The sequence below is a fragment of the Nerophis ophidion genome, linkage group LG13 (genome assembly GCF_033978795.1).
Source record: "Nerophis ophidion isolate RoL-2023_Sa linkage group LG13, RoL_Noph_v1.0, whole genome shotgun sequence".
In the NCBI taxonomy this organism is placed as follows: Eukaryota; Metazoa; Chordata; class Actinopteri; order Syngnathiformes; family Syngnathidae; genus Nerophis; species Nerophis ophidion.
Window position 1 is genome coordinate 12,571,057 of NC_084623.1, and position 14,862 is coordinate 12,585,918.

At 42.1% G+C, this 14,862-nt stretch overlaps 1 protein-coding gene across 7 annotated transcripts in view; it reads right to left on the reverse strand.

The window, feature by feature from the left end:
* LOC133564244 (poly(rC)-binding protein 3) overlaps positions 1 to 14,862 on the reverse strand; it is a 118,608-nt gene that overhangs the window by 51,153 nt on the left and 52,593 nt on the right. For all 7 annotated transcript variants that reach the window (XM_061918424.1, XM_061918423.1, XM_061918422.1 and 4 more), the window contains exon 2: positions 6,507 to 6,646. The gene's annotated coding sequence lies outside the window, so the exon portion shown is untranslated. The remainder of the gene's footprint in view (positions 1 to 6,506; positions 6,647 to 14,862) is intronic.

Consider the following 14,862-nt stretch of genomic DNA (forward strand, 5'->3'; position numbering starts at 1 on the left):
GCGAATTTTAGCGATATTATTTTGATATTGATTTTTTATTTATTTTTGCAGTTAATATCAAATTGTCACGCTTCCCCTTGCAGGCACGTCGACACAAAAAACACACACACACAACTGTCGAACCCCCTCTGACACGTTACGGATTCACAAATCTTTGTACAAAACAAAGTTTCATCAACTAATTACCATTCACATCCAGCCTTGAAAAAGAAGCTGTTGTAGCGTGCATACACACACACTACATCACCATGGCGACACACTGCTTGGATTGAGCCATTCACAAGTGTTAGAAAACTCCAAGTTCCAGGATTTTTCACGCAACCTAAGGAACAAGACACCTCTGCAAAGAACCAGCTTTTATTCTAATATTTAAGGAGACCTATTAGGTGAAACCAACTTTTCTTACCGATTGGTACTGTTTTGCGTATTTGGGATCTGCATAAGTCCCAAAAATGTGAAATCAAACCATAGAGCATGGGTGTCAAACTGTGGCCCGCCGTGTAATTTAATTTGGCCCTTGAGGCAATATCAATTTAGCATTAGACCTGGCCCGCCGGTGTTATACAGCGTCGGTGCCGCTGTAACACCGCATTCACCGCTAATACTCATACTTGCCAACCCTCCTAATTTTCCCGGTAGACTCCCGAAGTTCAGGGCCCCTCCCGAAAATCTCCCGGGGCAACCATTCTCCCGAATTTCTACCGATTTCCACCTGGATAACTATATTGGGGGCATGCATTTAAGGCACTGCCTTTAGCGTTCTCTACAACCTGTCGTCACGTCCGCTTTTCCTTCATACTAACAGCGTGTCACGTAATATTTGTGGCTTTAACACACACACACACAAGTGAATGCAAGGCATACTTGGTCAACAGCTATACAGGTCACACTGAGGGTGGCCATATAAACAACTTTAGCACTGTTACAAATATGCGCCAGACTGTGAACCCACACCAAACAAGAATGACAAACACATTTCGGGTGAACATCCGCACCGTAACACAACAGAAAAAATACCCAGAACCCCTCGCAGCACTAACTCCTCCGGGAATCTTCCCGCAAACTGACCAATAATTAACGTTATATTCATGAATTTTCTCTTGCTGCTTCAAAGCTTGAATGTTTGGTTCATTCATTATTGTTATTTTATTTTCAAATGTATTATTAGCCTATGGAAAAAATGTGTTATTTACCTCAGAAGATTGCAAATAGAAAAAAAGGCATAACATTTTTATTAAAATTTAATTTGATATTGCATTATTATTATTATTATTATTATTATTATTATTTGAAACTGGATTTTGCATGTCACTATAAAGTTATATAAGCCTTGCTGGTTCAATATTTAATGAAAAACTTGTTTGGGTCCCTATTAAAAGGTTAATTTGTTCCACCTTGGCCCGCGGCTTTGTTCCGTTAAAAATGTTGTCCCACTCTGTATTTGAGTTTGACACCCCTGCCATAGAGGCATTGCGAAGATATTTATAAAACATTCCTACCATCCTTTATATCGGTGTTCAGCAACCCGCGGCTCTTTAGCAGCTCCATGGAGCTTTTTCAAAAATGTGTGAAAATGGAAAAAAGATGGGCGTCAAAGTTTTATATTTGTATTTAGTTTCTGTAGGAGGACAAACATGACACAAACCTTCCCAATTGTTTGAAATCCCACTGTTTAATATGCTTGGGTTTATGCTTCACTGATTCTTTAGTATTTGGCGAGTGCCGTTCTACTAAATTCAGCGGCCCTTGAACTCACCGTTGTGCGGACATGTGACTCAACAGTTTTTTTTACAACTTTCTCCAACGCTGCCACAGAAAGACGTGTTTTATGCCACAGCCTATTTTCCTAATATTGTCCACCAAACGTTTTCTACTGTGTGCGAATGCACAAAGGTGAGCTTTGTTGATTTTATTGATGTCAAGGCATGGACTATGGGGAAGTTTTTTTCCCCGAGGTGCAAAGCGACTGTATCGGACACGATGTAAAGGTAACGACATATTTTAATCTTAATTCAAAAAAGGAACAATCGAACAAAAACTTGACTATGAAACAAAACTATTACTACAACATAAACTATGGACATAAAAAAAACTTGCAAACTATGGCATGAATAACAAAACTTACGGGGAACGAGAAAAGAGCATGGATCATCAGCATGGAGCAAAGGTGTGTAGAGGATGATGTCGCCAGGCTGACTGCCTGGCAACTACAGGCTTAAATAGTGCTGTGGTGCTTGAAAACAGGCGCTTGAGTTCAAATGAATCAGGTGCGTGAGTCGTAAGGACAGGTGAACGGATTGGTAGGCATGGAAACAAATCAATGGAGTGAAAAAACAGGAACTAATGGAGTCTTGAAGTAATCTAACAACTAAACAAAACATGATCACAAGGACATAACAATTGACTTGTGTGGATAATAAATAAAGGGGACCACAAAAAAATGTTGGCTTCATTTTAACCCAAAAAAATCTTACCATACATTAAACAGATGGTTCTTATTGCACTCAAAGATTCATTTTAGAATATTAAAACAACAAATAAAAGGCATTGAACACATTGGACTTTTCTTGTTGCACTCAAAGAACAATTTGGTTCAGTTTCCTGTTTGTCTCCCTGAGTGATGTGTTCCCTCAGCTGCGGCTGATTGGCACCTGGCCACACCTGGCGTCAATCAGCCCGCTTCTATTTGAGCCTGTTTTTGTCCTCCAGTCAGTTGCTGGATTATTCTGTAAGATTGAGTTGGTGACAAACCCCAAGATGCAGAGATGGTGGCAGGCATTGTATGGGAAAACATGATTTAATACAAATACTAAAACAAGAACAAACCAAAGGGGTACAACAAAAAGCGCGCATGAGGCGGATAAACAAAAAGGCCTAGCCTGGAAGCTAGCAGGTCTCCAGCAAGAAACAGAAGTTGTACTTATAATATGAAAACAAACTTGGAAGCAGGGAACAAAAGACAGTAAGCTACAAACCACTATCAAATATAGCTTACCGCAACGCTGCATTGACACGATATGATACGACACGACACGACAACGACAAGAGCGACAATAATCCAGCAACTGACTGGAGGACGAAAACAGGCTCCAATAGAAGTGGGCTGATTGACACCAGGTGTGGCCAGGTGCCAATCAGCCACAGCTGAGGGGACACAAACAGGAAACTGAACCAACATAAAAGTGCTGACAGGAACTAAAGACAGGAAATACTAAACACACACAGAGGAAACACTAAAACACAAACAAACTGTCAGAGGCAAGCCTGACAATTAGAAGATACTAAAATCCATACTATAGTTAAAAGTACACCTATAGAACATGTAGTAGGTAAAATACACAGTTGTTAAAGATAAAACAAACATTGTAAGAATTTCTAACAAAATTCAGTCATTTCAATTGCATTAATTTGCGCTACGTGGGCAGTTTGGACTCCGCTAATATTTGGCATCAAGCCCAGCAGCTGGGTGCATGTTTAAGTATCTGTTTGTGCACAGCAGGGGAGCTGGTTAACTACATTACCTTTAACCTTCCTCTTGTGTTAGCTTTCTGTTACCATCTCTTATGTTAACGGGTCGGTTTTGACCCATGTCTTAAATCAGCTGTAAAATACACTAAAAACAATGATCTATCATCCAATTTGTTTCTCATCTCTTGGTTACCTCGTTAGGCATCCTTATCCTTGAAAATATTGGTTTTAATATTTTTGGTTTGGGCCATTGGGCCTTTTGTCAGTATACCCCTCAATTTCAATTTTTAAAAATGGTAAAACGAACCTCAAGAGAATCATATACATAAAAAAAAGGTTGTTGTGTTACCTAACTATTACTAAGGGGTATTAGAACACATCTCTTAAATAAATGTGTTTTATCCATTTTTTCATTTTAAGAATTTTAACTATAGTAACATCTATGGTGTTACGGGTCAATTTCGACCCATATATATTTACTTCAAGAAAAAGGCTAAAAAGTATTTTTTTCAGCAACAAAAATCCAACATCAAACAAACAACAACCAATCAAGCAAATGAAACCAAGAGAAATAGATTACTAGTTCCAAAACTAATAAAAAACAAAATCAGAGTGGCAAAAAGTGACACTTTTAGTGTCCGTCTTTTGTTTGTTTTTGTACAGGATAACAAGGTAAAATGAGAATCCACTAAAGCTCACATGATTGGGAGAGGAGCTGGCTGTCAGTGTGTTCAGTTTTGGCTCTTATCATTGCTTTATCATCTTATTTCTATAACTGGGTCGAAACCGACCCTAACAACACCAAGGGCATAATTTCTACCAGAGCATTTTATAATTTAGTGAAAAAAATTTAAATGTTTTATTTTGTTGACAAAGAGGTTCCTGACAAAGTCAAAAAGCTTTGATGCAAAAAAATAAATGTGGTGTTTTTATGCATTTAAAAACTAAAACGGGTCGGTGCCGACCCTAACACAAGACGAAGGTTAAACTTATTGTGCAGGAAATTGAAAAAAAGCTTTGACATCTACACAAAATCAAAACTTAGCAGGTTTAAGTTGCTCTGTCTTACTATCCTGAATGTATAGTTATGTTTATTGTTTACAATATATTGTTAAAGAGCATTTTTGGGCTTAGGGCACAACAAGACTAAAATACATAATTAAAACCAGCAGCACAAAAGTAACAAGCTGAAACCTTCAACGCAGTGCTGGGCACAGCAAACGCCTACTATCAATCAAAGGTTTTTAGAAAGTCTTATTATCGGGCTTATAAAACAGTAGGCCTACAGTAAAATAAGTTCCCAATAAACCTATTTGGTCTACTGAAAATACCGTAAATGCATCGACTTGCCAAAAATGAGTAATTGTGAAGTTCAATACTTTTCCATATCTGTGTTTTTTGCCGATGTTTGCATTTGTCGTTTAATACTTTGATCAGGTCAGTAGCAAAATATGAAAAACAAACATTGTGCACACATTTAGGACTTAGTGCAGGGGTGTCAAACTCTTTTTAGCTCAGGGGAACGCATGCCGGGCTATCAAAATCATGGCTTTAAAACAAAAAAAATCAAAACAACTTCAGATTTTTTTCTGTGTCTTACTTTGGCCAAAAAATAGAACAAACACATTCTGAAAATATTACAATAAAAACTAAGGATGTCCGATAATATCGGACTGCCGATATGATCGGCTGATAAATGGTTAAATGCAATATCGGAAATTATCGGTATCGGTTTCAAAAAGTAAAATTCATGACTTTTTAAAACGCCGCTGTGTACACGGACGTAGGGAGAAGTACAGAGCACCAATAAACCTTATAGATACTTCCTGTGCGTGCCGGCCCAGTCACATAATATTTACGGCTTTTCACAAGGCATACTTGGTCTTATAAACAATTTTAACAGTAATACAAATATGCGCCCCACTGTGAACCCACACCAAACAAGAATGACAAATACATTTCGGGAAAACATCCTCACTGCAACACAACATAAACACAACAGAACAAATACCCAGAACCCATTGCAGCACTAACTCTTCCGGGATGCTACGATATACACCTCACTACTCCCTAGCCCCCCACCTCAACCCAAGGGGACAATGAGAAACCTTGGAGGGGACCGCAGATGTGGGGACCCCGGTGCAATGGACGTCGAGTGGATCTAGCATAATATTGTGAGTGTCCACTACATAGTGGATCTAACATAACAGTGGGAGTCCAGTCCGTAGTGGGGCCAGCGGGAGATCATCCAGAGCAGAGACATTACAACAACAATTTACCAGGCACATTGTAAAAACTGTGGCGAAGGAGTAATTTTCCAGAATAAGGCGGTCTTCAGGCTTTAGAAGACGCATCAAATTCCATTAGAATTGATCCGGGCTCCCGTTAAAGCAGCGCTGCATTTGAAAGCCAGAATCATGCCGATGCACAAAATTTTCTGAGCCCTGGTCAGGCAGCGGCTTTTTGCGATCTTCTGGATAGGAGGAAGAGGAATCCTGATGATCTTTTCCGCCGTCCTCACCACTCTCTGGAGAGACTTCTAATACTAATCAAATATCCTCCCGGGGGCCAAAGATAATGAGGGCTTTGACACCCTTGGTTTAGTGGTTATACAGCATTTATGTCATTGGACCAAAGGCTGCACAATAAAAAAAATACTAAACATACATAACCTGATAGCATAGTTTTTGTGACTCAATTATTCTACAAAAAAAGTATTTTTGCTGTGTGGATGTACTACACATATCTCTTATGTGTGACTGCCATCTACTGGTCGAACTCATCATTTCACCATGTACCAAATAAAATAGCTTCAAAGTCGGTAAGCACAACTGAAATTATTCCAAAACTCGCACCGATTGATATTTAACCCAAGACAAGAAGAGACATAGCAAAATGTCAATTCAGGCATGCCATTGCCTTGCCTTGTCTTCGAAACTAAAAATCTGATTAATCGTTGGAAAATCCTCCGACACGCACCGAGGCCACTGGCAAAGTGGCATTAGGGCATCGCATAAAAACTGCCTTCCGTTACTCACCAGATTTGCTGCGGGTGATGTTTTCCCAGGTCATAAAGGACAGCAGAGTGAGGCGGATATGAAGCAACAGCGATGGTCTCTCACTTACGAATAGATCTCTTCATCAGATTTTAGAGTTCTTTGCCAGGCCATGCTGCAGTCTGTAGGATTAAAGCATAAAGAAGAAAACTTGTAATCACGATAGGGAAGCTCCTAATTGGGTGGTTGATGAAAAGCATTCGCACAATACTATACAGTAGTAATGTTCAGGTAAAAAAGGGTCTCTATTTACAAACCAGTAGTGCAGCAGGGAAGTGCACAGGAAGTACTGGAACTGTGCATGTTAGGAACAAAGTAGGGCTAACATATTGCTATTCTTTATAAAGTAAGACACATGCTGAGTAAGACGTGTCTGCATATGTTTTGTTATTCTTTTATTTTTCCATATTTAACATATGAAGTGAAGTGAAGTGAATTATATTTATATAGCGCTTTTCTCTAGTGACTCAAAGCGCTTTACATAGTGAAACCCAATATCTAAGTTACATTTAAACCAGTGTGGGTGGCACTGGGAGCAGGTGGCTAAAGTGTCTTGCCCAAGGACACAACGGCAGTGACTAGGATGGCACAAGCGGGAATCGAACCTGCAACCCTCAAGTTGCTGGCACGGCCACTCTACCAACCGAGCTATGCCGTCCCATATCGTGTTGAAGTTTGGGGAAATGTTTATAAAACAAACAGAGACCCAATAATTGGTCTGTTTGATAATACAGTGGTACCTCGGTTTTCTGCGATTCAGTTTTCGCTGAAATATTTTGCCATAAGTACGGCAAAACTTAGGAAACAACACATAAACAAAGCAGAAGAAAATGCTTTGTTTTGGTTTTTTGTTGAACCATTTGAAATGCATTACTAATGAAAACAGAGGCAGAAAACAGTTTACATCCACACAGATTATATGGAATTTTACAATTCAATCTTTTGGTCTAATGTCAAAGACTTTGAAAAGTCGCTACATTTTCTTCCCACGCTTTGAACCCTGCGCTCTTTTATACAATGCTGTGGCCAATCTATGATTTTTTAACACTGAACGTAACTAAACGCGTGCATTTTTAAGTAAGACCAACATTTCCAGAGTATAATAGGTCTCTTATTCTTTATAACAACATTGTTATTCTGAAGCTAACTGTGGAGGGGGCGTGGCCTGCGGGCCTGCAGCAAAGCAAGATGTTGCCAGGACCGGCCTCGAAATCAGCGACAGGTGCGCAGACGGCCCACCTGGGCCTTGTTATCTAATCACCTGTCGCTCTGTTATAAGCAGCAGCCAGGAGGAGAGACAGGGTTGGGGCTGGAGCCAGAGCGCGAGTGAGGACGAAAGTGAAAAAGACAATTGCTGGAAAGCAACTGAGAGAAAAATAAAATAAAACAATGTTGTAACCCTAAAACAGGCTCTTGGTGGTTTGAAGAACCCCCAGGAGGGCAAACCCCACATTAACCAATAATACATAAATTACTTCTTACCATTAATGCAACTCTTTGAACATAAAAAAGCATGAGAATGTTTTCTATTTTGAACGCTATTTTTAACACTGTGGAATTATTCATTACTTATCGTGTTAAGCAATGTCAGCTCAGATTTATCCGAGAGCCAGCTGCAGTGATCAAAAGAGCCACAGGTTCCCTACCCCTGCTATAAAGTATTGTCAATTTGTGCTGAAGTGGTATTTCTTAATTTGTGCAGAGCTAGCAATCCAACAGAGACCGGGTAATGGCACCAGTACTCGGCCTGCTGACTACCAAGGCCGAACATAGGGTTCCGGGACCAGACAAAGCAGAGAGTGTCAACATATTTGCATTTTTGCATAATCATATATTGTGTCTAAGTAGAATTGTCAAGTCTACCCCCTTCCTTCAGCGACAGTGATGTAATAGGGACATTCCTAATAAATACAGGAGGCACGCGGGCTTGATTTTTTTAGAACGTAATTTGGATCTGTAACTAGAGTACAGCATAACACGTGTCTCCTCATGAGCTAAATTGAACTCTGTCTCTGCCTGATTCCTTGCCTCTTGTCTGTTTAATAGATGTCATCAGTGTTAGAACCTGACACTTTAGAACTTTGCTGTAAAAATCTCCTTCCGCCTCAGTCCCTGACACTCGCATTTCAGGCTGGCCGCTCTGGAAACACACTGCGGAAACGCTCTGTGGAAACGCTCCCCACCCACACTGCTTAGTGCCTCGTCTGACCTGCTGTGACGTAGATTACCATAGTAAGTAGTAGGGTTGTACGGTATACGGGTATTAGTATAGTACCACTGTACTAATCAATCAATCAATGTTTACTTATATAGCCCTAAATCACTAGTGTCTCAAAGGGCTGCACAAACCACAACACAAACCACTGCCACATCCTCAGTAGGCCCACATAAGGGCAAGGAAAACTCACACCCAGTTGGACGTCGGTGACAATGATGACTATGAGAACCTTGGAGAGGACGAAAGCAATGGATGTCGAGCGGGTCCAACATGATACTGTGAAAGTTCAATCCATAATGGATCCAACACAGTCGCGAGAGTCCAGTCCAAAGCGGATCCAACACAGCAGCGAGAGTCCCGCTCACAGCGGAGCCAGCAGGAAACCATCCCAAGCGGAGGCGGGTCAGCAGCGCAGAGATGTCCTCAGCCGATACACAGGCAAGCAGTACATGGCCACCGGATCGGACCGGACCCCCTCCACAAGGGAGAGGGGGACATAGGAGATAAAGAAAACAAACGGCAGATCAACTGGTCTAAAAAGAGAGTCTATGAATCATGTTCGGTACTATACCGCCTCTGAAAAATACCAGTCCGCCGCACTCTAAGATTTTTTGGTTAAAATAAAGCCAATAATCTATTTTTTTTTTTGGCCCCCTTTATTTCGAAAAGTTTGATTGATTGATTGATTGATTGATTGATTAATACTTTTATTAGTAGATTGCACAGTTCAGTACATATTCCGTACAATTGATCACTAAATGGTAACACCCGAATGAGTTTTTCAACTTGTTTAAGTCAGGGTCCACATTAATCAATTCATGGTAAGTATCGAAAAGTATCTAAATAACATTGGTATCAGGACAACACTAGTCACCGTTGGGGATCTTTGACATCAGTTACCATGAGAGACACTATCAGCTATACTTCATAACTGACACTCACCAGTTAGCTGACTAGATAGTAGAGTTGTACGGTATACCGGTATTGGTATAGTAGCGCGATACTAATGAATCATATTCGGTACTATACCATCTCTAAAAAGTATCGGTCCCCCACCGCCCCTCCGCCGTCATCACGTCATGACATTGCTGCGAGCAGAGGAGTATGTTCGGCAGCGCACAATCACAGAGTACTTACAAGCAGACACAGTGTGTAGACAGACAAGGAAGAACGGACGCAATTTGACCTAAAAACCAAAGATAAAGGTGAAGTTATAACACCGAAACACCCTCAGGGAGAGGGTGCTTTAAGACATGGCTAGCTAGCTAGTCGGCAGTGTTTTAGCATCTTCTAAATCCGTAAAGTAAGTTTCTTACAAGTATCATCCCTGCAGGACGAAGATTACCTAAACATGCTTTACTAGACACTCGTAGCTCACCGGCGTGAAAATGTAAACAAACACCATTGGTGGATCTACCTGGAGATCCACTGTAATGATACCAAGTACAGGAGCGTATCTAGTCTTTTTTAAAGTTAAAGTTAAAGCACCAATGATTGCTGAAAAGTGTTGAAATGGATGTACAGTAGGATGAGCGTAATCACCACCAAACAAAATAGTCAATAATAATACAAATCATGGATTGATTTATTCGACCGTGTCCCTCGGGAAGTCCTGTGGGGAGTGCTCAGAGAGTATGGGGTATCGGACTGTCTTATTATGGCAGTCCGATCCCTGTACGATCAGTGTCAGAGCTTGGTCCGCATTGCTGGCAGTAAGTCGGACACGTTTCCAGTGAGGGTTGGACTCCGCCAAGGCTGTCCTTTGTCACCGATTCTGTTCATAACTTTTATGGACAGAATTTCTAGGCGCAGTCAAGGCATTGAGGGGTTCCGGTTTGGTGGCCGCGGGATTAGGTCTCTGCTTTTTGCAGACGATGTGGTCCTGTTGGCTTCATCTGACCGGGATCTTCAGCTCTCACTGGATCGGTTCGCAGCCGAGTGTGAAGCGGCCGGAATGAGAATCAGCACCTCCAAATCCGAGTCCATGGTTCTCGCCCGGAAAAGGGTGGAGTGCCATCTCCGGGTTGTAGGGGAGGAGACCCTGCCCCAAGTGGAGGAGTTCAAGTACCTAGGAGTCTTGTTCACGAGTGGGGGAAGAGTGGATCGTGAGATCGACAGGCGGATCGGTGCGGCGTCTTCAGTAATGCGGACATTGTACCGATCTGTTGTGGTGAAGAAGGAGCTGAGCCGGAAGGCAAAGCTCTCAATTTACCGGTCGATCTACATTCCATCCTCACCTATGGTCATGAGCTTTGGGTCATGACCGAAAGGATAAGATCACGGGTACAAGCGGCCGAAATGAGTTTCCTCCGCCGTGTGGCGGGGCTCTCCCTTAGAGATAGGGTGAGAAGCACTGCCATCCGGGAGGAACTCAAAGTAAAGCCGCTGCTCCTCCACATCGAGAGGAGCCAGATGAGGTGGTTCGGGCATCTGGTCAGGATGCCACCCGAACGCCTCCCGAGGGAGGTGTTTAGGGCACGTCCAACCGGTAGGAGGCCACGGGGAAAGACCCAGGACACGTTGGGAAGACTATGTCTCCCGGCTGGCCTGGGAACGCCTCGGGATCCCCCGGGAAGAGCTAGACGAAGTGGCTGGGGAGAGGGAAGTCTGGGCTTCCCTGCTTAGGCTGTTGCCCCCGCGACCCGACCTCAGATAAGCGGAAGAAGATGGATGGATGGATGGATGGATTAGATTTATATAGTCCTTTTCTCTCTGGATTATATTTATATATCATCAATCAATCAATCAATGTTTATTTATATAGCCCCAAATCACAAATGTCTCAAAGGACTGCACAAATCATTACGACTACAACATCCTCGGAAGAACCCACAAAAGGGCAAGGAAAACTCACACCCAGTGGGCAGGGAGAACTCACATCCAGTGGGCAGGGAGAACTCACATCCAGTGGGACGCCAGTGACAATGCTGACTATGAGAAACCTTGGGGAGGACCTCAGATGTGGGCAACCCCCCCCCCCCTCTAGGGGACTGAAAGCAATGGATGTCGAGCGGGTCTAACATGATACTGTGAAAGTTCAATCCATAGTGGCTCCAACACAGCCGCGAGAGTTCAGTTCAAGCGGATCCAAGACAGCAGCGAGAGTCCCGTCCACAGGAGACCATCTCAAGCAGAGGCGGATCAGCAGCGTAGAGATGTCCCCAACCGATACAGGCGAGCAGTCCATCCTGGGTCCCGACGAGCGGTCCATCCTGGGTCTCGACTCGGGACAGCCAGTACTTCATCCATGGTCATCGGACCGGACCCCCTCCACTAGGGAGGGGGGGGACATAGGAGAAAGAAAAGAAGCGGCAGATCAACTGGTCTAAAAAGGACGTCTATTTAAAGGCTAGAGTATACAGATGAGTTTTAAGGTGAGACTTAAATGCTTCTACTAAGGTAGCATCTCGAACTGTTATCGGGAGGGCATTCCAGAGTACTGGAGCCCGAACGGAAAACGCTCTATAGCCCGCAGACTTTTTTTTTTATAGTCCTTTTCCAGACACTCGAAGTGCTTTACACTGAGAACCCATCATTTATGCACCCCACATTCAAAACATGATGGTGGTAAGCTACATTTTCAGCCACAACTGCCCTGGGGTAGACTGACGGAAACATTCACTGACATTCATACACCAGTGTGAGCGATATTCGGAACAAGGGGGTGAAGTGTCTTGCCCAAGGACACCATGGCAGTGACTAATAAGGCAGAAGCTGGGTTCGTAAGAGGAGCCCTCAAGTTTCTGGACGGCAGTTCTATCATCTGAGCACCACCACCCTATAATTGCGGCCAATAATTGGGTCTTGACTGATCTCATCCTCAATCACCTTTGTTACTTAGGGTGTGCCGATGCACTCATCTTACAAGACGAGATGATACAGAAAATTGGGTTCATGAAACGAGATGAGATTGTAAGAGTGGGGACAATTTAAATGGCCCCTGACTGGCAGATCGCAGTGGCGTCTTGCTGACAGAGGAGGCAATTTTGACCGTACGTGAGTTAAAGGCCTACTGAAATGAGATTTTCTTATTTAAACGGGGATAACAGGTCCATTCTATGTGTCATACTTGATCATTTCGCGATATTGCCATATTTTTGCTGAAAGGATTTAGTAGAGAACATCGACGATAAAGTTCGCAACTTTTGGTCGCTAATAAAAAAGCCTTGCCTTTACCGGAAGTAGCAGACGATGTGCGCGTGACGTCACGGGTTGTAGGGCACTTCACTTCCTCACATTATTTAGAATCATAGCCAGCAGCAGCTAGAGCGATTTGGACCGAAAAAGCGACAATTTCCCCATTAATTTGAGCGAGGATGAAAGATTCGTGGATGAGGAAATTTAGAGTGAAGGACTAGAAAAAAGAAAGGCGATTGCAGTGGGAGCGATTCAGATGTTATTAGACACATTTACCAGGATAATTCTGGAAATTTCCTTATCTGCTTATTGTGTTGCTAATGTTTTAGTGAAATTAAATAGTACCTGAAAGTCGGAGGGGTGTGGCCACGGGTGTGTTGACGCTAGAGTAACTGAGGGAAGTCAGGGCAGCTGCTACAGGACGGAAGCTCCGCTAATGTCTTCTGTAAGAGGCGACTTATTACCACAATTTTCTTACCGAAAACTGCCGGTTGACCTATAGTCGGGATCCATGTTCGCTTGACAGCTCTGATCCATAATAAAGCTTCATCTTCGGGAATTTTAAACAAGGAAACACCGGCCGTGTTTGAGCTGCTAAAGGCTAAAAGGTTCCCACCTCCATCTTTTTACTTCGACTTCTCCATTATTAATTAAACAAATTGCAAAAGATTCAGCAACACAGATCTCCAGAATACTGTGTAATTATGCGATTAAAGCAGACTACTTATAGCTTGGATCGGGCTGGAAAATAACGTCCGCTACAACCCGAGACGTCAAACGCACGCGTCATCATACCGCGACGTTTTCAACACGACACTTAGCGGGAAATTTTAAATTGCAATTTAGTGAACTAAAAATGCTTTGCTCTGATCAGGGGGTACTTGAATTAAAAAAATGTTCACACCGGGTACATCACTGAAAAAAGGTTGAGATCCACTGTTCTAGTGCATCGCTTATTTTTCATTTTGTTAACCATCTGTCCGGCTGCACACGCTAAAAACAAGTAAAAAGGGAAGTATAATCAATTTATTGTCAGTGCGGTCTCAAAACCGATGTGTTTACTTTGTAACTAAATAAACTCAGTCTCAAAGAAATATAACCTGTGGAGGAAACATCCACATTTCGAAGAGTGCTTAGACTCTTAAAACTGCAGTCCTCCTCATTATGTCGTTGAGCTGTAGAAGGTGCTGGAAACTATAAGTAAGTAATATTGGCTGCATTTCAGATGGTTGTTAGTTCAAACAGACAAACAAACTAAAAAATTATATATATTTTTTCAGCGCTTTATAGACAAAATAGGTCAATCCCCGTTACCTTATTTGTCTCATTTTGTCCACCAAACATTTTATACTGTGCGTTAAAGCACAAAAGTGGCCTATTTTGATATTGACTTGTTACGGAGTGCTAATTTGGCACATTGGGTCACTGCATGAGTGCACGCTAATCGATGTTAACGAGCTATTTAGGCTAGATGTATGTAAATATTGCGTCATTATACCTCGGTTGTAGGTATATTTGAGCTCATTTAATTTCCCTTACTTAGGTTGGGTGTGTATTTAATTTATATTTGCATGTCTCATGACTTATTATCTGTATGTAGTACTGGCTGCATTTCAGATAGTTGTTAGTGTGCTATGTTGTTCCAGACCACAGCAAACATTACACAGCATGCAAATATTGTAATAAATGCATTAGAAGAAGACAGCCTGCCATTTCCTTTAACTCGGACACACGCATCTAAACCTTTGGCCATTAAAAGCCAGTCATTTCCAGGAGTTCTCACCCTTTGAGAAGTTTTACTAATGTTCTTCAATATCGTAAAAATGTGTTAAATAAATATTACATTTCAACATTTGTGTCAATGAAGATTTGCGTCAGCCTGCAACCTATAGTCATTTTGATAGTAGGCTAATATAGACACTTACATCATGCGTTGCCTTCATTATAACACTTGTATTATTTTTTGCAGCTCCAGACAGATTA